Below are 24,262 nucleotides of genomic sequence, written 5' to 3'. Positions count from 1 at the left end.
TACGTTCTTAAGACTTCACAAGGAATCGCCACTGCTGTCTCAAAAAGGGTGTTCTGGAATTGTTCACATTCTTCACCACTTACAACTTATTTCTAGAAGTGCGTATACTCCTGAAAATGTTTCATTCACCAGCGAGTTTTGGGAAATCATTTAAAATAATAAAATAAGAATATAGTAATATTCATTTAAATTATATAAACCCAGAGAAGAAACAGCCATACTAAAGTCCAGTTTGCGAACAAACTGGACTTAGAAATAATATGTAAGATTCAATTTCTAAAATAAGCTGGAAAATACAGCTGACAGAAATGCTAGTTTACATTCTCAGGCTCAAAAGAAATGGATATTTTATGACAGTGATAGCAAACTTGAAAAGCCTGAGGAAATGCTTTTCCTTAGTAAACATTTGAGCACTGATAATTTTCTGTCAGTTCATAGGAATGCATAAAAACATTTAATTTGATGCTTATTTTACCAGGCATAGTGGTTTTTTTCTCTGTTATTGTAAGAAGTACATTGTTAAATAGGCAGGGTAGAGATTACAAAGAAAACTTTTCCTTCCCTCTTTCTTCGTCTAGAACAGTGTCTGAAAAACAATAGACACTCAATAAATTACTGAATGAATAAATGAATGAATAAGCCAAACTCTGTATAAATGGGTTTGAAAAATGCATCCTTTTTACTGGGATTATCATTCTTGAATAAATTTATAACTGTATATTTTTGGCTTTTGCTTATTACAGAATCACTTAAAATCAGATTAGTGATTTTAAGGAAAAGATGTAGACAACATACAAGAAAGAATAGCCAACCTGGTTCAAACTCTTGTGAGTGGTTCCACTGGAAAGCAGTCATGGAAGGACTCCACTTGCATATCTCTTTTGAATACTTGCTTCATTACATACAAGCCAAGATGAGCTGACTTATTAAAAATTAATGATGCCAAAAGGATAGGTAAATAGACTAATGTGACAGAATAGAATCCAGAAATATATGGACAATTCACATATGTGGTGAATTCATTTTTGACAAAGATGTCAAGATAATTCAATGGAGAGAGGAAAATCTTAAACAAACAATGGTGGAACAACTGGATTCATGTAATAGAAAAATTAATATCAACCTCTACTTTCACCAAACACAAAAATTAACCTAAGGTAGGTCATAGAACTAAATATAAAAATTAAAACTATAACATTTCTAGAAGAAAGTATAGGAAAATACTTTATGACCTCAATATTCGTAAAGATGTCTTAGATAAAACACAAAAGCCCTAAATATAAAAGAAAAAGAATTTAAAACTTTACTTCATATAAATCAGAAACTTCTGCTCTTTAAAAAATACCATTAAGGAAATGAAAAGGCAAGCCACAGATTGGGAAGAAATGTTTGCAATACATATTTGATACATATATGGCAAGTAACCCAGTATGGGTTGCCTAATATGGACAGAAGCTTTGAATAGATTATTCACAATAGAAAATGTATAAAATATCCATAAGCTCATGAGCTAATAGTAAATATCATTAGTTGTTATTTATCAGGAAAACGCAAATTAAAACCACAGAGATACAACTATACACTCACTAAAATGGCTAAAATTAAAAAGAATACCAATACCAAGTGTTAGGATATGAAAAAACTTAAACTTCCATATGTGCCTGTTGGGAGTGTGAAATATTACAACCACTCTGGAGAACCATTTGGCCGTTTCTTATAAACTTAAATCTATACCTACCTGATGACATGGACATTCTATCTACAAACAATTATCCACGAGAAATGAAAATATATGTCCACAAAGAGAATATATACAAATGTTCACCAAAGCTTTTACTCTTAACAGTGAAAAACTGAAAACTACATAAATACACATCAACAGGTAAATGGATAAACAAATTATGGCACATTCATACAATAAAACATTACTCCACAATAAAAATGAAAAAATTACTGATATATACAATGACATGGATCCCTTTAAAAAATATTATACCAAATAAAAGAAGTCAGATTCAAAGAATATACTGACTTATTTCATTTATATGAAATTCTAGAACAGACAAAGCTAATCTGTAGGTGGCAGAAAGTAGATCAGTGATTACAAGGTGGGTAGGTGAGTGGAGAATGAACTACAAAGGCTAATAGACATGCTCTTCTATTGTATCATTGGTGGCAAAATGGATGTAATCATTTGTCAAAACTTGTCTAGCTATGTATCTAAAATGGGTGCATTTTACTGTATGTGAAGAATATATCAATAAAGATGATATAAAAAGGAGGAAACATTTTAAATGGGAAAAAAATATGAATAAATACTTAACAAAAAAGAGATACACATCTCCAACAAGTTTGTGTAAAAATGCTTAACTTCATTAATCATCAAGAAAATGTAAATTATAACCACAGTTACATATCATTTCATACCCCTTATAAAGTTAAACACACATCTACCCTATCATCCATCAATTTTAGTTCTAGGTTTAAATCCAAGATAAATGAAAACATATGTCCACCAAAAGACTTGTGCAATAATGTTTATAGCAGCTTTAGTTATAGGAGACCCAAACTGGAAACAAACCGAATATCAATCGATAGGAAAATAGATAAACAGATGTGGAATAATTCTATAATGCAATACTACTCACCTACAAAAGGAACTCAACCACTTTTATACACAGCAACAGGAAGACTCTCACAAATATTCTGCTAAGCCAAAGAAGTCAGATACAAGAATATGATTGTACACATATACAATTCATGAATGGCCAAATTATTCTCTAGTATTAGAAATCAGAACAGTGGTTGCTATGGAGGGAAGATTGACTGGAAAGAATGTGAGGAAACTTTCTGGGTAACAGAAATGTCCTATGTCTTGATTAAGGGGATGTTTTACATGGTTGTATACATATATCCAGATCACTGATTTTTAGGAACTTGAATTTAAGAACTTAAGATCAGTTACATTTCACTCCATGTAAATTTTATCTCAATTAGTTAAAAAAACCTAACGAGTCAGTTGAGTAACTATAGCATTTATCATCAGTTTTCTTTCACGGATAATCCAGTTTATAAACATATAATCCTGAATTAATGTTAAGAACATATTCATCAACTTTTCTTTGCAGAAAAATTTTCATTCTCTTTTAGCCATTAAAACATTTAATCTACAGTTCACACTATTGCCAATATCATCCAGTGAAATAAAATATTTGCTAATTTGTTTAGTATTATCTTTTTTTTTTTAACTTGAGGACTGATTACTGTTCTTTGAATTCCTTGTCTATAGCAAGGATATATTTACTACACTCTAGTGAGAAGGAAGTGGAGGAGATCAAGATTATCATTGCCAGAGGAAAGGTCAGAATTGAAACTTGATTAGCTACCAGACCACAGAGAAAGAATACACCTTCTGGGAGCCTCACCTTGTAACATTTGTTCTTTATCTTTCTATTTTGGCTTCTGTCATGGCCTGTTGAACCCCTCAGTGGGAAAGCTGGTGGAAACAGGAGTAGAATAGCTGGGAGCTCCACGATTCATATCTCCTCTTGTGGGAGTTGATGTAGTTGTGAGGCTGGCCGCCAGGAACAGGAACCCCAGCCTTTGTCGCTGGGATGTATCCTGGCAACCTGTCAACAAAAGGGACAAGACTGAGTTCTATAGTAACAGACTGAAAAAATCCAAAACAAGGGGTGAAGAAATTCAGAAACAGAGAGCAAAATAAGTATGGGCTTCAGCTTTCTTTGAAGTTGACTCTGGGAATTTTACCAATGGACTAAGCATCACACAAAGGGAGGCAGATAAATTTAAGTCACAAGGCTCTTCTAGGCCAGGGGAGGGGTGGGGTGAAAACACAACTTGTTTTCCTAAGGAAGAAAAAAAAATTGCTGATTGTCCTATTGATCTTTTCTAGGGTCTTTAAAAAGTATCAACTATATAGGAGAGCTTGGCCTCTTCTAAAAGAGGGAGATGGATATTCTCATTGTCACTGGCACTCAAAGAGTGGATTACGCTTTGGTCTAAAATGTGACGAAATCCAAGATGTAGAAGCTAATTAGTTTATTTTCTAAAGTGCCCAAAGATATAGGAAACCTTTTTTAAAACCAAGGCCAACATTTAAAAGTGTATCTGAAATAAAGACTTTTAAAACCCTATATTTAAAAATACTTTGAGATATTAAGCTAATCGTCATACAATCCTATAAAAATTGTTTTAATTTTGTAGTATTAAACCTCATGAGGTAAAGCAGTATATTAAGACAGGAAAAAAGTCCATAATATATTTCTAAACAAAAAAAAGAAGCTACAAAGCAGAATTAACAGGATGATCTCATTAAACTCTGTGTGTGCACACACGTGTGCCTGTGCCTAGAGAACATGCATCTGCTTAGAGAACGTATACCAATAAGATAACAGCAGTTATCACTGGATGATGAAATTAAGAAACATTTTATTAAATGTCCCTTAGGGTTAGGAATTAGGGGGAACAAACTCTAACCTCCCAGATTCCAAAATCCTGTCCTTCATGCCCAGATAATTGAACTGGGAAATATAGGTAATTCACAGGACTGTTATTTCTGCTGAAATGACTTCAGACTATACAGTTTAAAGACCCCACTGGATAATGAAGTTCCAAATTCTAACATTCCATAATGTTCTAAGGTGAGCAGTTACATCCTCTACAGAGATTTAAGGATATCTCAGTTATACTATCACATAAAATAGTTCTAATTTGGATGATTTTCTCCTGAAACTTTTCATCAGATGCCATATATAGATGATAAAGCATGACTTAAGAGCTGCTTTAAGAGTGGTTAATATCAAGATGGGGCAAGAAAACTTAGTTTTACATTTGGTTTCTTACTAACTTGTGAGTTCCTAGTTAATATATTTCTTACTTTATACAAACTGCATGCATTCTCAGCCCCATTGTGAGCTAAACAAGATACTTCTCTAAAGAAATTGCCCAATAAATAAACACTGTCCCAAATGCACACACAGTATTCAGTCCAGTGGCCAGCTACTTGGGCCAGATGGCAGAAGAACAGATAGGAAGTGCTGGCCTAGGACAGGACAACCCCGGGAAAACACCAGGAGAGCAGATATTTCCATGCTAAAATAGGGCAAGGAGTTCTTTATCTGGACTGGAGTGACCAGTCTGGGCTGGGCTCTCACGAGGCCCGAGAGTAACAATTTCTCCAGCAGCAGGCACATGTGTTATCTGGGGAGCTAACGGTGCATTCACAGCCCTCTCTTCCCTGGTGGGGTTGCTGAGTTGCCAGCTGGGTTTTCACATTCATCAGAGATGCTTTGGAAACTGGCTGGAGAGGAGGATTTGTTTTCTCCCAAATTCTGGACCCATTTGAAATTCTTGGGTTTGTAGTTTCAGCTTTAATTGAACTTCGTGGTATTCAAATTTATTTCATCTTTGCAAAACAGGCCTTCCTAGGTATCTCTCTCTAACTTTTAGAGAACAAAAACTTTTAAGCAGCTTACATTTAAAAAAATCAAGCTCAAAAGTCATCTTGGACATTGTAGAGCTTTACAACACAAACTTTTGATGATTTAAGTGTAAATGAAGCAGAAACATATGGATTCCATTTCCCATAAATCACATACAATCCTTAAAAAATCAAGGGAGAATGTGCTCGGCACGACGTATTCCATTTGGTTGAACCCAAAACATCTGAAGAAATACTTGGAGGCTGATGAAGCCAAAATATTTACCCATCCCTATTTATAACATTGTTGGGGGAAAAAAGCCCTTGATTCATGGCGACAGTTAAACCACTCACATGTGCTAGGTGGGCAACCAGCACAAGTTTACAGATCACTGTATTCCTTCTTCTGTTCCCAGTCAGGATATTCAACGCAACCTCAGATCAAAGTCACTGAAGCCCTTACCTAAATGGAGCTGGTCAGGTCTGGAATTGCTTAAGTTCTTCTCACCTAAAACACCTGCGAGTTATTTCAAGCTATTTGATACCCAATCAGGTTTGTGTCACTGTGGGATGATACCAGCCTCTACCAATAAGCCAGATCTGACCCCTTGTGGCAATAGCCCCGCCACAAGGAATTCTGGCTTATTTTTCCCTCATAAAACCACAGCTGTTGTGCCTGCACCAGCTCCTACCTTTTTTCATTAAAGGAATAAATCATGGTGATTTTATGGAGCAGGAGAAATGCTGCTCCTTGCTGGTATTTCTTCTGATGGTCCTGATGTCTCTTAATGGATGCAAAGTCCAAATCTTACTCTGAAAGATACTGATAGTCTTTTTGAGTTTATTTAAACTGGGCAGGGGCTACATTCTGTGTGGAAGAATTTTTTATTTGTTTGTTTTTAACAGCAGCAGCAGGAACTCAAACAGGATGTTTGTGGAGTTCGGTAAAATAGGTCCACTGGGCATCTGGGCATCTCGCCCTCTTCTATGCAGTTATTGTTTACTTCCCCTTGCCTTACCCCTAACTCAGAAACAGCCACTAGACATCAGCTATCTCAAATCCTTTAATAACCCTGCAACAGGAAGCATCAGCAGCCTTGTTTTACAGGTGTGGAAGCTGGGACTCCGGGGCTTTACTCGACTTGATCCTAATTGCAAGGCTAAGCCAAAGCAAATCTGGGACTGAAATGTAGGTATGTCTTTCTCTTGTCCAGTGACTCTCCTTCCCTTGCTTGTTGCAAGACCTCTCTACTAGATTACCACACAGAACAGTCTGACCTCAAGGAGAGAGTTGTTTTTCAAGATATGCCTTTTGTCACAACACAGTTGTTAAATAAACTGAGTATTATATACTGCATTGCATTAGAAAATGTCTAAATTTAAAACACTGCAAAATGTATCCTATGGTGGATTAGAATGAAAGGGGGTAGGATACACTTCAAATAGAGACCTCTAAAACTTAAAAAGAAAAGAAAGTATTGCATTTAATGTGTTAAAGTCCTACCCAATAGAACTCATATCCCCACCTCCCCCAGGACTCTCTGTCCCGGGGCAGTTTCTCAACTTTTGTTTTTTATTACTGCTCCCACTCCAAGTCTTTTTAGATATTTTTTCTAATTTCCCCCCACATCCCCATCATGAAATTTTAATACCACAGATATGCCTTATATCTGTTTACGTATTGTGGCCCTTTGGTGGCCTACAAACCAATGTGTTATCTAAGATTACATCATCCCAAACCAATTTTTACTGCCCCCAGGGAGGAGGGCATGCCCGAGGGACTTAAGTCCAAAGAGCTGACAATGTTGGCCTCAGACAGTCTCATGGTCAAGCCAATGCACAGAAAAAGTGACCAAGAGGCCACAGAAACCATGGAAACTCTTCTAAATTGCCAAAATAAAAAATTACAGTAAGTTATCCCTTAGCTGTATTCAAGAGAAAAATGGACTTACTTGAAAAGGGGCAATAAATGCATTATATTTTCTATGCATTTGAGTGGTTTTATCATAGAAATAGACCTCTTGGAGCTCAAGTGAACTGTAAAATAGCATCTAGCCCAGCCAACTGTCTTCAGGCAAGAATATGTGATTGGTCTGTTTTAAACTGATGAGGCATCTAAGCTGAGGACATTAAATTATTTGTTTATGTGCCACAGACTTAGACTCTAATGAAAAAAGTTGTCAGAGGACTCCCTTGCTTTATTTTTGGCACAGTGAAAATATTGCTAGGGCAAGAGAAAGATTTCTTTCGATCTCACTTCCTACAGGCAAAGGATGTTTCTTCAGTATATCCACTGATAATAAAATACTTTGGATATACTGTGCTATAAAACCTCCTGTTTCAAGGCCCTGAGATTCTAGATTTTAAATATTTGCTGTGAGTCTGGGCAACTCATCATAGTTCTGGCTTTCCAAGCTGTCCTGACACAGCTCTCCACCCTGCTCTTCCACCTTTTTTCCAACACCCACTAAACCAGAACCAAACACAGTACTTGTAATAGTAGATGCTTAGTAAATGTTTGCCCTCTAAGTTGAGCACACATCTTCTTTGTAAGAGATAATAGTGACCAGCTTGGTTGAAGATGAGTAAAAGTTACAAGATGTTAAATCCAGATTAATACTCAAAAGTTTTCTATTTAATATAATGTAAACATTTTGAAATAACTTTTGCCTTTCTTTTCAGAGAATTGGCAGAAGTCCAAATCCTTAGGGCATGTAAACAATAAATGTTTAATAAATACTTAATCACTAGTTTATTACCCATAGATTCCTAAAGCTGGTTTAAATTAGAGTGTTCATGGCTGATAACAGTCTAATATTTCACCTTTTCAAGTGTGTTTTACAAGGGGCATTTCAACTTCTTAATTGAAAACAGTAAATTATACGGGAATTCCCTCTTATTCTAATTCTTTCCACAAGTTTCAGGGGGAAGGATGATTCTTCTCTGGTATGTTGCTTCCTTGGTTCGTCCCTCCTCTCTAGCACCTCTGATTTCTTCTATTCTACTGGCTTCAATCTTCAGACAATCTCAGATGTTCTCTGTCTCAAAAAAAAAAAAATCTGTATTTGCTGTGTGCACCCCCCCTGCCTTCTTGAGAAAGAGGAGTCTAAGCCACTGACTCCATTCTCCCCATATCTTCCTTCATTTTAATCACTCTCTCCAGCCTATCATTTGGTTCCTATCCCCTTCTCTCACTGAAGCATCCTCTTAGAATATCACAAGTGCCATCCTGATCAACTCAGCCAAGAGTATTTCTCAGTTTCCATCACCCACAATGACTGTGATGCACTTAACGGTGTCACCATCTCACCTATAAGAAATTCTCTCCTCTCTTAACCACTCCATTGATTTTTTTTTTAAGTACAGATTCCTCAGACAGACTTCAAGACCTGATGAATCTAAGTATAATCCATCCAAACAGAGTCCAAAAAACTAAACCACGGCCTGCAGCTCCTGATGTGGATGCTGCTGGTCACCAGGCTGAGTGAGTGGGCAGAGATGGCAGCCGGTTGATAGAGAGCACTGAATCCCAGAAGGAAAGAAGAGACAGGTTACTTTAGTTGTTTGTCAAACCTTGAGGCAGGCAGCTTGCTCCCAAGTTCTCCCGTGGCTGCAAGAGGATGGAGTCTTCTGTCTCTCCTCCCTCCCTGATCTCTTGCAGATCTTTGCTGAGATAGAAACTTGGTTACAGTAATAACATGTGAAAGCTTTACCAAAGAGTTGGTTAAGATCATCAAGATCAAGTTTGTTTGCCTTGTAGAAGCTCTCTCTGAATTCTCTGAAGCCTTAAGTTAACTCCTGTGGCAACCATGTCCCCACTGCCCTAGCAAGCTGCCCAATAAAGCTGGATTGAAGACTCATGGTAAGGAACACCAGAAAAAGACAATATTGTCCAGAAACCCAGCCTAGTCTGACTCTGTATGAACCAAAAGGAAACTTGATAGGAAGCTCATCCTCTGAATCAGTAGTTTTCAACTGGTGGCAATATCCCCCTCCGCCTGCACTGACATTACATTTGGCAATGTCTAGAGTTAATTTTGGTTGCCACATATGGATTTGGGGAGTGCTACTGGCATCTGGTGGGTACAGGCCAGGGATCCTGCTAAACATACTACAACACACAACACAGCCCCTCACAGCAAAGAATTATTTGGTTCAAAATGTCAGTAGTGCCAGTGTTGAGGCTTGTGCTCTGGACTCTCCATGTGTTCAAATGAGAATGCTTTCTTTCCAGAATAGCCTGTGTTAACAGGTTTTTCCAGACTCATGGTGCATAACTAAGAGATTACATTACAAATGAAGCAGCAGGCACAGAGATTTTAAGCAGCTTAGTCATATTTCTACAGCCAAGTGAGGACACCTTTGAAATGTGAACGCAGGCCCTGCCTGACGGACTTCGAAGCCTAGACTCTTTTCCACTTCATCTGCCCCAAGCTAGAAGGCAGACATTCAGTCCTACATGACTAAGGGTGAAATCACTTCTGCGATGCAAAAGCCAACTAGAGAAAGTGCAGAGACAGAGAACTGAGCCGAATCTTCCCCAGTGAAAGCTATAATGGAATTAGAGTGGGCAAGAACGAAGTTAGATGTCTGAGCTGTGGGCAAGTGAGAACTCTAACATATGGGGCCAGAGCCCAGTTACAGGAAGCTACTTAGACAAGGTCAGCTGGGCTGGACAAAGGCAGTCACACCAGTTTGTTCCTAGATAAAGCAAAGACGGGCAGAGGCTCTGCTGAAGTGATGATCCCAGGTAGGCGAATGTGGTCTTAATTCATTCTGCCCTTGAATGTGCCGTTTCTTATGTCCTTTGGGCCTTTAGCCATCTTGCTCTGTTGTTCTCCACAGGCTGCAACCAATAAGAAGAAGTAACTTCTCCCTTCCCCATTACTTCCCAAATGTTCCTTCTCAGAGCAGATGCTCAATATACAACCATTGAATTTTGAACTTTATGGTTAATAAGATACTACTTTTGATTCATATTATTAGTAATAGTATATTCTTTCTCTAACAGCAGATTCAGATGAAAATTTTTATTTTCTATAATTGTGGAGTCCCTAATTTAACAAATATTAGCTATTTCTGTAGGCTAAACTCTACCCTACTTTAGTTATTTTTTGTTTTGGGGGGATGGGAAGATAATTAGGTTTATTTATTTATTTTTTTAATGGAGGTACTGGGGATTGAAACCAGCACCTCATGCATGCTAAGCACGCACACTTTACAACTGAGCTATACCCTCCTCCAACCATTTCATTTTACAAAAGAGGCTTCTAAGGTCCAGAGAGAGAAAATAATCCATTGAGTTTAATGCAGAGCTAAAAATATATATATATGTTCTTTCTCACTCTATCTTTTGATATTATTATTCATTTTCTTGAATGGGGTGTGTGTGTGTGTGTGTGCAGTAGAAAATTGAAAAATTAAAAAATGATATACATGAAAAAATAAATTCTTTTCCCACCCCTGACTCACCAGATTCCCCCTTCAGGACCTCCTGCAGCAGCACATCTGTTACCAGTTTCTTGCGCGTTCTTCCAGTCTGTGCATTTGCAGAAGTATACCTATGTGTGCATATCACCTCCTGACCTGCAGCCTGATGCCTTGCCCATTCCTCTCTGTGGCCACCGCAGCTACTATTGCTCAAGACAAGCCATGACAAAACAGATGACACATTTGTCCTGTTGAAGGAAAACTTGGTGACTCAGACCCAAACTGTTCCATACACCTTTCATCCTCATTACCAGGTAACTTTGCCAAGGTCAAGTGGTGACATTCTGATTTACTACTAAGCTGACTGAATACAACTCATATTTGACGAGAATCTGAAATTCAAATACCAAAAAGAAACAAAATACTTCCTTAAGGCATCCAGTTTCGTAATCGAACTTGCTGTTTTGCTTTGTTGAAAATATTATTTTCCTTTTAGTTCAACGAACAGTCTATTTGAAAGAAGAAAAATAAGACTTCCCCCAAACTCCCAATTAATCACCAAATCTTTAAATTTAAGATCCAGTTTTTACCATATTCTGAAATCTCCATTTAGCAGTTCAGAGAGCAAGGGCCAAGGAGCCTCATCATTTTCACTGGCCAGATTAGGCTGAGCCAAATTCAGGTTCCAGGTATGAAATGCAAATTTGGCTGACTGTGGATTTGCCATTTACTAGAACCTGTATTCGAATAAATCAGGGATACATTTCTCTTGGCTCTTATAGACAGTCTTTTAAATAATGACTTCAACCCTCCTAAGGTTTTTGTCCAGGTCGCCTGAAAGTGAACAATTTTCACAAGTTTGTTTTGGCATCCATGGCATAAATTTTTATTGAAAGTCACAGTTGTTTTAGTGGGCACCACAGTCTCCCAGGAGATCTCTGTAGGGGCCTCCCAGCCAATTTGATGAGAACTATGTGCACCTAAAACATGCCAAGTGTTGTAAGGGGTGACCTACCCTCTAACTCTTCGCTTGTCTGTACAAGACCACTGACTCATTTGTAATTTTGATTTAAGGACGTGCTCTTGCATGTGTCTGCAGCATTTCTGAAGCCAAACTACCATCTCTATATTGAAGATTCCTCTGCTTTTTTTCCTGTAAAAATTTCTGTTTCTCTGGAGTTACACTCAATTTATTCTGCTATATCAAACAGGTAAAGCAACAGCAAGATGGGTTCATTGGGAATATACTTTTTCCATGGAATTAAACAAAATAAACATTTGGTTGGGAAGAGATAGGAATGTAGCTCAAAACCCATTTTCAAAATGTCCTTTAAATAACGAATGGGAAAGATCACTGATTTAGAGGCTTCAAACAAGTATGCAGAGGTATTTTGAGACAAAAAAGGACATCTCTTATTTCTATACTACTATGCATAAATCATCACATAATCACCAGGAAGTCAAACCAAAATTGGCTTAAATCAGAGTTTACAAGGTCCTTGTCTCATGATTGAGAGGTCCCCCACATTTTTATTTTATTACTTTTTCTATATGCCATTTTATCCTTGTGTTTTATTACTGTGTTTGATTGGAAAACTTGTTAGAATTTTACTTTATAAAACACTTAAGAAGGCTTAACTTATTAATGGTTTAACTTTGAAACAGCATAATTCTCATTTTAAAAATTAAACTAAAATCCTCTAAGCCAGTTATTTCATACTTATAAGGCTTTCTTAGTAAATTTTTAGTAAGGACAGAAAATTAATGCATAACAAAGAAAAAGATGTACATAAAAATAAATTTTATTGCTGCTCTCAGTGAAAAAATGTTTCACACCAACCAGAAGTGAAAAGAAACCTGCTATTTTACAATTTTCACCTTCGCTTCAATTATACTAACTTTAATATTTTTCCTTTGAATTCCCCAGGGTCAGACAACAGTCTTAAACCTCAAGATTATAAAAATAAGAAACCTTTCCAAAATCACAAGGGTAAAGTCTCAACCTGCTGTTAAAAATACTACTGCTGAGGGCAGTGTTTCCTTCTCTGGGCAGGTTTCAAAGGTTCCATGAACTCAGAGAGCTACAGTGGGTAACACTGAACTGCATGGAGCATGGCATTCTGCACCACTCTGTCGCTGGAGAAATACTATGGCAGATCCTGGGAGTTGTCCCACCAACAGTCATTCCCTGCCTCATTTTCCCTTCCCTGCTTCCCACTACAGAGGCTAAAAAAGGAAGATTACTTTCCCATTATCCCTTCCATCCGGGGATAGCTATGTCACCAAGTTCTGGCTAAGACATAAGAAGCAGTTTACAAAGGCAGTGATTCTCAGACTTTACTGTGTATAAGAATCACCTGAGGGATCTTGTTAAAATGTGCAGTCTGAATCAGTAACCAGGATGGAGCCTGAGACGCTGCATTTTGAGTTCCCAGGTGTGGTCTGAGGACCACAATTTGAGTAACAAGGTAACTTGTAACAGAGGGCTTCTGGTAAGGATTTTCCTCCTTTATTTGGATAGAGATGTGCAAGGAGAAAGCTGCTTCCTGTCCTTTCCTCTAACTTGCTTTTGAATAGGACTGAAGAAGGAGGTGGGTGTGGGGCTGTGTTAGCCATCTTGTATCCAAGAGGGACGGAAGCCAACAGGCTGAGCATAGTGAAGGAGAAGAATGGAAAGTGTCCATGTATTTGACAATGTCATTATGCCACTGAAGGTAAATAATCTTGGGCCCTCCTACCTCTAGACTCCGTATTTTAATGGTATAACAAATATCATGAGGGTTTTAAGTCACCAGTTGTCATATTTTCTGTTGTGAGCAAAGAAACAGTTCTTATCTATTACATGAACTAAGCTGATCTATTCAGAACCGGGCTTATAATCTATCAGCCCAGAGGCAAATCCTGTCTCTTACAGCCTATGGCCCACGGAGAGTCACTGGGCCTGGAGAATGGTAATTCTATGGTTTCAAGATATCTAGTAGAGAACATTCACTCATGTGCTGCTGGAAAAGAATTTATTCTTAAGATTGTAGCAATTTGCTTTTAAACCCCTGGCATAGAAGTAGGGTAATAGGAGAATGGAGAGAGGCAAAAGATATCTAAGTGTTTCTTCTACTGCCTTACTCTTTTTAGTGAAACTATTCTGAAGAATAAGAGAATTAAGCTGTTTCCCACAGTAGAGCTCATAAAGTGAAGTTAGTTGTGGAAATCCACTGGCATTTATAGGTATCTTCTGATGTTCAGTACTGAGGACATGGGTTGCAGAATTACCATAAGTTTACTAACAAGTAATATTTTGGAAAAATCTCACAACTGTTCTTCTTGTATTGAACAAACACTGGTGGGTGTAACTTTGTCAACAATACATTTTGAATTTCTTTGCTTTACCTTAAGTACTTTTACCTCCAAAAGAACTCCAGTCTTTCCAGTTCTGCTCAAATTTTTGGTAGCTTTATGTTTACTGTCTCAATTTTCTCATTGTAGTAGTTAGGTTATAATCTTATCTGTAATACAAAACAAAGTAACAGTAGCTTAAATTAGAGAGAAATGTATTTATGTCTTATTTAACAGTCTGAGTGATAACAGTATAAGACAGATACAGTGTCATGGTGTCAAGGACTCACATGTGTTGCTTCACCATCATGTGACTTCCATCTCATGGTATGAGGTGGTTGCTCAAGTTCCCACCATTATATCTCTATTCCAACCCGTTAAAAGGGGGAAAGGAAAAATGGAAGGGATGTCCCTTCCATTAAGAGCCATGTAGGCTTTAAGGACCATGTAACCAAGTGAAACTCAAGGTTTTGTTTGTTTGTTTTGTTTTTTAACTCAAGATGTGAAGTGTGAAGAATGCAGTTGAGGGACAAGCAGTCTCTGCCACACTCAACTGACATTAATGAGTGGGGTTGTAGCTGTCCTTGTGCTTTGTTAAAAGAGCGACTACTTTGCTCACTGCCATTGCCATAGTTATTTGGAACAAAAGAGAAGGTCACAGATGGCACACTGCAGCCAGAAGATTTGGCTGCAGAGCACAGCAAGAGTTCCCTGGGAACTTTCAGGACTATCTGGGAGAATTTGAGAGTTACTAGTTTTTCCACAAAGCAGGGGCTGTGTAGCTAGAAAAATACTGATTTGTAATTGTCCATTTTCCTTCTTGCTGTGATTATGAGAATTCATTCTTCATTTAATAGTTCCCACAATTCCACATTTCCCAATGGCTATTATATGGATATGGTTCAAAGCAAGCCTGATTGATACCATCTTCCAGGGGCTACTGCTTCCATCTGAAAGAGACACACATCACTTTTATTCCCATTCCATTGAGCAAAAAGCAAGTCACAGCTTTAAAGGAGGGCAGGTAATGAAAATAACTACCACATGCCCAAAAGGAGGAGAATATTTATAATAGTCAAATAACTACCATAGTATTTAAACAGTGAATTACAAATGTCGTGTGATAAGACTGGAAATATTAGCTATGATGATTGCTATAGCCAAATCAAAATTAAATTACTCCCCCTAATTTTGGCACCAACAACTGCATTAGTTACTACACTCCTCACCTAGTGCAACTCTTCATGACTCCCTTAAATACGGGTTGTGCCTACTAATGCATGACCTAATAGCCAAAGAGTATAAAGGAAACCATGATTCTGTTGGTCTGCATTACATTGAAAAATTGGCCATGAAACGAAAAAGGTCTCACTTTTGATGCAGAAAAGAAGTTATATTTCAAAAGTATTTTCCACTTTCCTCTAGAATGCTACAGTGGACAGGGCTTAGACTAGGAAAATTTGTGAATAAGGTATGATTTGGAGCTATTTCACAATTGTTTGGGGGTAATACCTTCTTTCCACTCCTACTCCTGTTTTCCAAGTCTTCCACAAGTCTAAGATACACACCTAAGTTTTCATTTTCTAAGGAGAAACTCTCAGTAGGAACTGTTTCTATTGAAAAGTTCATAAAATTTAACACTACTGTAACCCATTCCTTAAGGACATGTGACCCTTTCCACTAATAAATGCACAAATTAGCAAGGGCTTTCAATACCTGAAGCCAAAGCAGAGAGAAACAGTAGGGATTTCAAAGTTCAGGAAAAGAATGGTAGGAGATCTTTTTGAATAGAGCTTCCCTTGGGGGTTTCCATCAAATCATTCCACTGATTTTGAAATGATAGTCTGATGATGATGAATGTTAAAATGTGAAAGAAACATTCTAATATTCCTACACATGCTTCCCTCTGCAAACATAGTACTTCCTTTTAGTTTTTTGTCCACCACATATGTTCCTCTGCTTTGTGGGCTTTCACACGCCATTAGTAGTGCCTGAAACGCACTTATTCTTCCCTAGCCCACCCAGTTTTTGCTGACTAGTTCTTTATTCTTTAAGCTTTATTTAAATGTTACCTCTTCTAGGAAGCCCTAGAGGGCTCTGGAATTAAGGGATTGAGCCCCATCTACATGTTTTCCTAGGACATCTATTTTCCCATCCAAAGCACTGTCTCTTCTGTAGACTGGTCTGCTCCACTCATAACAAGGAAAGCTTTATCAGGACAGGGGTGGTGTCTCCCTTGGTCACTGATGCTTTCCTAATACGTCAGGAATAGTATTTGACATAGTGCTTAAAAAGGATATTTTGAGTAAATTAATTAATATATTTAACATTGTAGAAAAGTATCTCTTCCTAATATACTAATTATATATTATTGCACAATTGTACCCTTCCTTAATGTTTGAGTTTCAAAATTTAACTATTGTGGTAAATTAATAATAAACATATATAGATAGATACACTCTATTAGATTTAGATCTAGGCAAATTAATAATCTATAAGTAGATAAATAATCCCCCAATAGGTTAAATAAAATATGTAAAAAGCTATGATGAGTACAAAGATGCTCTTAAGAGTCTTGTTTATCAAACTTAAATATCAGATATATTTCAAATGGTCACCAATATGGAATTATGTAAATAAATTATAATGTGACCTCTGAATAGAATAATGTAGCCAATGAAATGCTAACTACAAAAAAAAGAGGGTTGAGGAGACTATGTCATAACATGGAAACGCCTTATAATAAAATGGTAAACGATTACAAAGTAAGATACTAAATTATATGGCCATCATTATTATAACTATGTGAAAATAAATAAATTAGTGATTACATTAGAGTGGTGGATTATATTTTCCTTTAGTTCATATTTTAATTCACATGATTGTTACTTTTTATGATTATGTTACTTTTATAACTAAAGTATGTAATAAAGATATTTGTGACTTTAAAACCTAATCAATATATATTATGGGTGACAAAATATGAATTTGACTAACCATTATGATTCAAAATTTGAAGGATGAGATGCTAATAATGGAAACAATAGTATTGACGGATTAAGAGCTGAGATTTTACTTAGTATGACTAACAGGAAATAAATTACTAGTCAGATAACAAATGTTCTTTTGGCAGAACTCCCTTTGCCCAACAGAATGAAGGCAGCTGCCTTGTTACCAAGCAGGGAGGAAGGCACACCTAGAAGGTGGCCATGCTAATCATAATAGAAAATGCTCGTGTATAATTCTTATCTCTGTAAATAGAAATGCTGAATTTTTATGTGAAACACCTGAATGACTGGGTGCCAAACGCAGAAGAAATGTAAAGGTAGAATGAGCAAACAGCTAAGCAAGGTAGTGTTTCAGAAAAGAAGTATCATGTTAGGCCTTGTCTCAAAAGTCAGTGGTCTTCTTGTGAAGAGAAGTTTTCACAGAATCTATTAAATGCACACTCAATCACAAAACAAAACCCATCTGTTTAAGATCAACAATTGCAATAAACATGTTAAAGGAAGGAATGTGGAAGGCAAACATATATTATAAAACAAAATCTACCCTCTTGGGATAAGTAATATTTCCTTTAAAAGAACTGCAGTGCTCCAGAACGTATTCTTTATACCAAAAGAAATAACAGTTAGATGCAGAAACCACGTTAGCAGAGGCATATTCAGTTCTTTGAGAGGGAAGATTAAGCTGAAAATCATGCACATAATCCCATTGTGCAGCATGCCAAATTTCCTTAGATGCAACTGACAAAAGAAAAAATGTGTATAACTGGAGTGTATCCTAAAATTTAGAAACACAAATTGCATATCTTAAACTCATGACTTAGATGTATTAAATTGTTTGGCTAATCTAAGAAGTTATTTGTCAGGAACTTCAACACAGTATCATGATTTACTAATTTATATTTGGACACCAACACTAAATGAATGTATAAGCATATTTAAAAGGATGTATTTGAGGGAGCAAGGCTGGGGCAATAGAATACTGAAGGCTAAACTGAGGGTTGTTTTTTCCCCTTTTCAGTATTTTTGTGGCAAAGTTTCATGCACAGGGACACATGCCATATTAGGTATGCAGCAAGTGGAAAGAAAAAAAATCTTTTATTTTCCTGGTTTTTTTTTTTTTAAACTAGTCCTGTTTTTAAATATCTCTCTTGAGAAACACACTTTAATAAGTGTCCAGTTCAGAACAAGTGGCCTCTTGGTCAATGTTGAATGGTTGGGAGCTGTGCCATCCAAGGTAATAACCACTAGCCACACATAGTTATTGAATGTAAAAGTAAATTAAAATTAAATGTGACATTTAATTCAAGTGCTCAGTAGGCACATGTGGCTAGCATACTGTATACTGTAGATTACAGAACATTTCCATCACCACTACTGGATAGCACTGGTCTGGGGGAAGTTTGAGAGGAACTACTCTATAGGAATCTTGGATTTAGAGGACCAGTGAAACGCTAAGCAAGATCTGAAGGGTGGGGGGGGGGGTGAGAGCTGCAGTGTTGCGAGGAAGCGAGGTCCTTATTAGAAAAGAGGGCCTGTTGGTTATAGAAATTTCTGGAGTATTTTTAAAACACAGATACCTAATATTCAGTGTGAAGTGCTCCACCTCATCCCATCCATACCTTTTATCCCATATCTTCTGGAAACTCTCCTCTACACACAGCCAGTGGTATTTAAGGAGGAATGGGTCAGTGTCCTAGACTGTAGGTGAAATGAAGAGTTGAAATCAGAAATTCAATAGAAGTAGGAACTTAAGATGAAAGATAGCCAGGAAAAAAAAGACACCCTCCCTCCCCACCCCGTTATTGCAAAATAGCCCCAAGTAAGAACCCCTAGAAAGGGGCTTGCGTCAACTTTTTATTTAAACTAATCAAAGGACAGGTGATCCCAAATGACCCTGGAATTACTTCAATTTGCCAGATGACACAAGTTATACATGTGTGAAAAAAACTGTAAATTACCATTTCTTTGTCTTTATTTTCAGAGAGACAATAAACATTTTCTTAGGCATTAAGGATAAAATAAAGAACACAAATGCATTCTATTTATCCAGTTCAGAAAAGGCTTTAAGTTAAAAAGAAATAGAATTTTTTTTTTGAGATGGGAATTCCTTGCTTGCTGATGAAAAATCGATTTTGCCAACTTCCTCTTAAATTTGTGTTATCTCTGTCTGCTCTTTGCTACCAGTTTCAGAAACTAAGAATAGAAAGGGCCTTCCTGCAGCACCTACTTTTTGAGGTAAATATTCCAATTCAGAAATAAATTAAAACTTATGTCATGAGGTTTCTGTTGTCAATACCAGAATGTCCGCTGGCTTTTTGGGTGGGTGCAAGAGTGACTGACTGTTCTTTTGTTTTTTAAAAACCAATAACATCCACCATATTAAACAGGAATTTGATGTTTATTTGTGGATTTTTAAAAAAGCCTTTTAGTCAGCCCTGCAAATAATGCAGACTTCCAAAATTAAAGAAATACCAAAATAACTGTGGCATTTCCTCAGTTGAGCAGAATGGTTCCTTTAGAGCAGATCTGCTGCATAAACACTGAACATTTTCTTTCCCTCCAGTAACATCTGTGAACAAGTTTACCACTTGGGAAAATGAAGGACTAATAACTACATCCAGACATGGGTGGGTACAGGTGCTTCAACACATAGTTCCACAAACACATCTCAGTTCCGACAAATGGGCTATTTCTGACTAACCTCTTCAGACTTCAGTCACACTGTGTGTTCGGCCTGGGAGAAGGGCGACCTGCTGGCAGGGCTGTCAGCAGCATCATCTAAAGGCACTGACTTTTTACTGGAACAGTGCATTCCCTGAACATATTGACTCTCTGAACAGAGAACACCAGCCCAACAATTTATTAAAAGCAATTGTGTGTTTCCTAGCTCTAGCCAAACATTTGGTGCATGTTATACAACACTCCAAGACCAAACTTCAGTCCTACATCTTTGAAGAAAAGCTTCTCCAAGTAGCCCCGATTTTGAAGAACCTCTGATTTCCCATGGCAACCATCGTTTGGACTGTTCATTGGACACTTACCCAAGTACTGCCTTGTGAGAAGTACCTCTTTTGTTTGTAATAAAGTTATATACAATTTTTATTCTATTTAATTTCTCTCATTTAAAACTTTTCCTCCTTCCCTCTTGCTACACTTCATACTCTTTAATGGCAAAGACAACTTTTTATACTTATTTGTTTGCCAAATAATTCTGGGTATGATAGACTACCTAACAGGCCTTAATACATTTTTGTTGATTTGAAAACAGTATTTTTAAATTGCAATTTAGAAATATACACAAACTCCTATCCCCTTATAAAATTGTTTTGGGTGGCAAGATGACATTTGTTTCATACCTGGTAGTATGAGAGGAAAAGAAATTAATTTTTTTGTAGGAGGGGATCTTTCCTCTTATCCCTGAGGATGGGCAGCTTGAGGCATTTAAGTAAGCCTGTCAATAGGCAGGTTTTGGTATCATACTGATGCATCAAACATGTATATACACATGAAATCAATACTATAATCAAAACAGTCAACATGATCATCTCTTCTGAAAGTTTCCTTGTGCTCCTTTGTGTCCTTCCCTCCTGCCCTCCATTTAACATGAACCTACTATCCCCAGACAACCACTGCCAACCTTCCAACACTATAGATTACTCTATATTTTCTGGAATTTTATACAAATGGAATCATAGTGAATAGTCTTTTGTTTAGCCTCTTTCAATCAACATAATGATTTTCGAGATTCATACATGTTGGTGTATTCATAAATAGCTCAGTCCTTTTTATTGCTGAGTAGTATTCCATTGTATGGATATGCCAAATTTGGTTAATCTATTCACGTTTGATAGACATTTGGGTTGTTTCCAGCTTTACAATTAAAGCTTCTATGAGTATTTGTCTATTAAGTCTTTGTATGGACATATCCTTTCATTTCTGTTGAGTAAATGCCTAGGAGTGTAAAGACTAGATCATGATAGGTGTCTATTTAACTTTTTGAGACCACCAAATTGCTTTCCAAAGCAGTTGTATGATTTTGTATTGCCAACAGCCGTATGTGAGTGTCAAAGATCCTCCACATCCTTGCCAACACATGATATAATTAAACTTTAATTCTAGCCACTCTAATAGGTGTATAGTGGTATCTTGTATTTGTGGTTTTGCTTGCATTTCCTAAGAACTAATGATTTTTAATGTCTGTTCAGGTGCTTATTTGCTATTCATAGGTCTTTTTGGTGAAGAGTCTGTTAAAATATTTTTCCCAATTAAAATTTTTGATAATTTACCCACTCTTCAATTTTGAGAGTTCCTTATGTAATCTGCATACAAGCCCTTTATCAGACATACAGTTTTCAAATAGATTTCCCAGTCTGTGGCTTAATTCTCAGAATTTAAAAATTTTGATGGAGTCTAATTTATCACATTTTTGGTATTTTATTTATGATCTTTGCCTAAATCAAGGTCAAAAAAGTTTTCTCCTGTTTTTTTCTGGAAGTTTTATAGTTTTAGATGTTATAATTGAGTTCATTTTGTATATGGAATGAGCTATCGGTTGAAATTTATTTGTTTGCATATGAATGGCCATTTGTTCCAGTACCATCTGTAGAAAAGAACATCCTTTCTTCACCCAATTACCTTTGAATTTTATTGAAAATCATCTGACCATATACTTGTGGGTCTGTTTCTGGACTCCGTACTCTGTCCAGTGATAAATCTGTCTACCTTTAAAGGAATACCATATTGCCTTGCTTTCTGTAGATTTATAAATCTTCAAATCAGGTAGTGTTTAGTCTTCTGATTTGTCCTTTTTTTAAATTGTTGTGGCTATTTTAAGTCTTTTTTCATTTCCATATGAACTTTAGAATCAGATTGTCAATTTCTACAAAACCGCCTGCTGGGATTTTTTTTTTTTTTTCCAGATTGAGCTGGATCTATAGATCAGTTGGGGAGAATTAACATCTTATCAATATTTTAATACCTTCTGACCAATGAACAAGCTATGTCTCTCTATTAATTTAGGTTTTCTTTAATTTCACTCAACACTGGTACATATTTCCAATGAATGGGACTTAAATATCTGTTATCAGATTTATCCCTAAGTACTTCATATTATCTAAGGATAATGGAGATAATAATTGTTTTTTACTTTTAACTGATGATTGTTGCTAACATAGAAAAAGAATTGATTTTTGTATACAGTATACTGATTCAGTATTCTATAGCCTTGTTAAACTCACTTGTTAGCTCTCTGAACTTTTTTGTGCATTCCAATAGATTTTCTACAAAGACAATCAGGTTGTCTTTGAATACAGTTTTGTTTCTTCCTTTCAATACTGGATGCCTTTGTTTTTCTTGCCTTACTGAACTGGCTAGATCCTCTAGTATAATAGTGAACAGATGTGGTGAGAGTAGACATCCTTCTCTTGCTGCTGATCTTGGGGGAAACATTCAGTATTTCATTATTAAGCTATTAGCTGTAGGTTTTTTTTTTTTTTTTTTTTTCATAGATTCTCTTTCTCAGGTTGAGTAAGTTTCCTTCTATACCTGGTCTGCTGAAGTTTGGGGGGCTTTTTTGTTTGTTTTTAATCAAGAATTGGTGTTGAATTTTGCAAATGATTTTTCTGTGTCTATTGAGTTGATTTGTAGTTATATATTTTTTGTTGTTTTACTGTTTCTCTGCCTTCTTTAGAAATATTTTATGCTTCCAATTTAATGTTTTTTGCTTAATATTTATTACTTTTTGTTTTGCTATTTTAGTGGTGTCGGATTTACAGCACGTATCTTTTACTTACCACAGTCTACTGACAAGTGATATACCACTTTGTGCACAGTTTAATAATCTTATACTAATAATATACTTCATTTTTCTCTCAGGGGTTTTATACTATTATTTTCATACATTTTTTCTTACCCACATTATTTTTTAAATAGCCATTATCTTTTAAAAAGATTTAAATAATAAGAAAAATACATGAATACATATGTTTATGTATAATTGAAAAATTGTGCTCTACACTGGAATTTGACACAACATTGTAAAATGATTATAAATCAATAAAAAAATACATTAAAAAAATCTAACCACCCTTTGACCAACTAACAAAAAAAAAAAAAGAAAAAAGAAAAAAATGTACAAATTTGCCCATATATATTTGCAATTTTCTGGTGCTCTTCATTTGTGTATATTCATATTCCTACTACTGTTATTTTCTTTCTTGCTTAGAGACTCCCTTTAAAATTGTATATAATGTAGGTCTATCGGTGATGAAGTTTTTCAGCTTTTTTTATGTCTTAGGAAGCATTCTGCCCTCAGTTTTTGAGAACTACTTTGACTGGGTATAGAATTCTAAATTGACAGTTTTTTTTTTTCTTTCAGTACTTGAAAGACATTTCACTGTATTCTCACTTGTATTATTTCATTAAAAATCTGATATCATTTTTATCTTTGTTCCTTGGTAGGAAAGGTTTCTTTTTTTCTCTGACTCTTAAAGGTTTTTTTTGTGGTTTGGTTTGAATTTCTTGGACCTGTACATTTATAGTTCTCACCAAATTTGAAAATTTTCAGGCATTATTTCTTCAATTTTTTTTTTTGTCTTTCCTCCTTCAGGCACTCCAATTATGTGCATATTAAGATGCTTGAAGATTGCTCACAGCTCTTCTTTGCTCACTCTATATATTTTTTAAGTTGTTTTTCTCTCTGTGTTTCATTTTGGATTGTTTCTATTGCTATGCCTTAAAGTTCATTAATCTTTTCCTCCACAGTATCTAATCTGCACTCCTTCTAGCTCCATTTTAGAGAAACTGCAAGGCATTATTAAGCATACTAAGAGTGGGTATCATGTTTCTTAAGCTTTAGAGCATCTTATAGATGAAATCTTTTTCTTGCTGGTGTTGACCACCTCTCAGAGCATAAATTCTGTGGCATTAGAGGATAACGATATATTCTAGTCTGACTGGGACACTCCTGGCTAATGCCCATTGTTTTGAGCTAATTAATGATGTACTCCCTTTTACTCTTAAAAATAGTTTTGAAAATAAAGTATATAGTCAC

At 36.3% G+C, this 24,262-nt stretch overlaps 1 protein-coding gene across 3 annotated transcripts in view; it reads right to left on the bottom strand.

Annotated features, from left to right (window-relative positions):
* The window catches only part of LOC102512466 (zinc finger protein 474), an 83,793-nt gene that overhangs the window by 44,531 nt on the left and 15,000 nt on the right, over positions 1-24,262 (bottom strand). For 2 of the 3 annotated variants that reach the window (XM_032476577.1, XM_032476578.1), the window contains 4 exons: positions 18,831-18,909; positions 14,258-14,373; positions 10,913-11,118; positions 3,426-3,629 (listed from right to left, as the gene is read on the bottom strand). The gene's annotated coding sequence lies outside the window, so the exon portion shown is untranslated. Of the gene's footprint in view, positions 1-3,425; positions 3,630-10,880; positions 11,119-14,257; positions 14,374-18,830; positions 18,910-24,262 lie in introns of those variants that run through there. The other variant, XR_001366626.2, reaches the window with a different exon arrangement.

This window comes from Camelus ferus, chromosome 3 (genome assembly GCF_009834535.1).
Source record: "Camelus ferus isolate YT-003-E chromosome 3, BCGSAC_Cfer_1.0, whole genome shotgun sequence".
Taxonomy (NCBI): Eukaryota; Metazoa; Chordata; class Mammalia; order Artiodactyla; family Camelidae; genus Camelus; species Camelus ferus.
The sequence above is the reverse complement of the archived record's forward strand: the minus strand, read 5'-3'. Positions and strand labels throughout refer to the sequence as shown.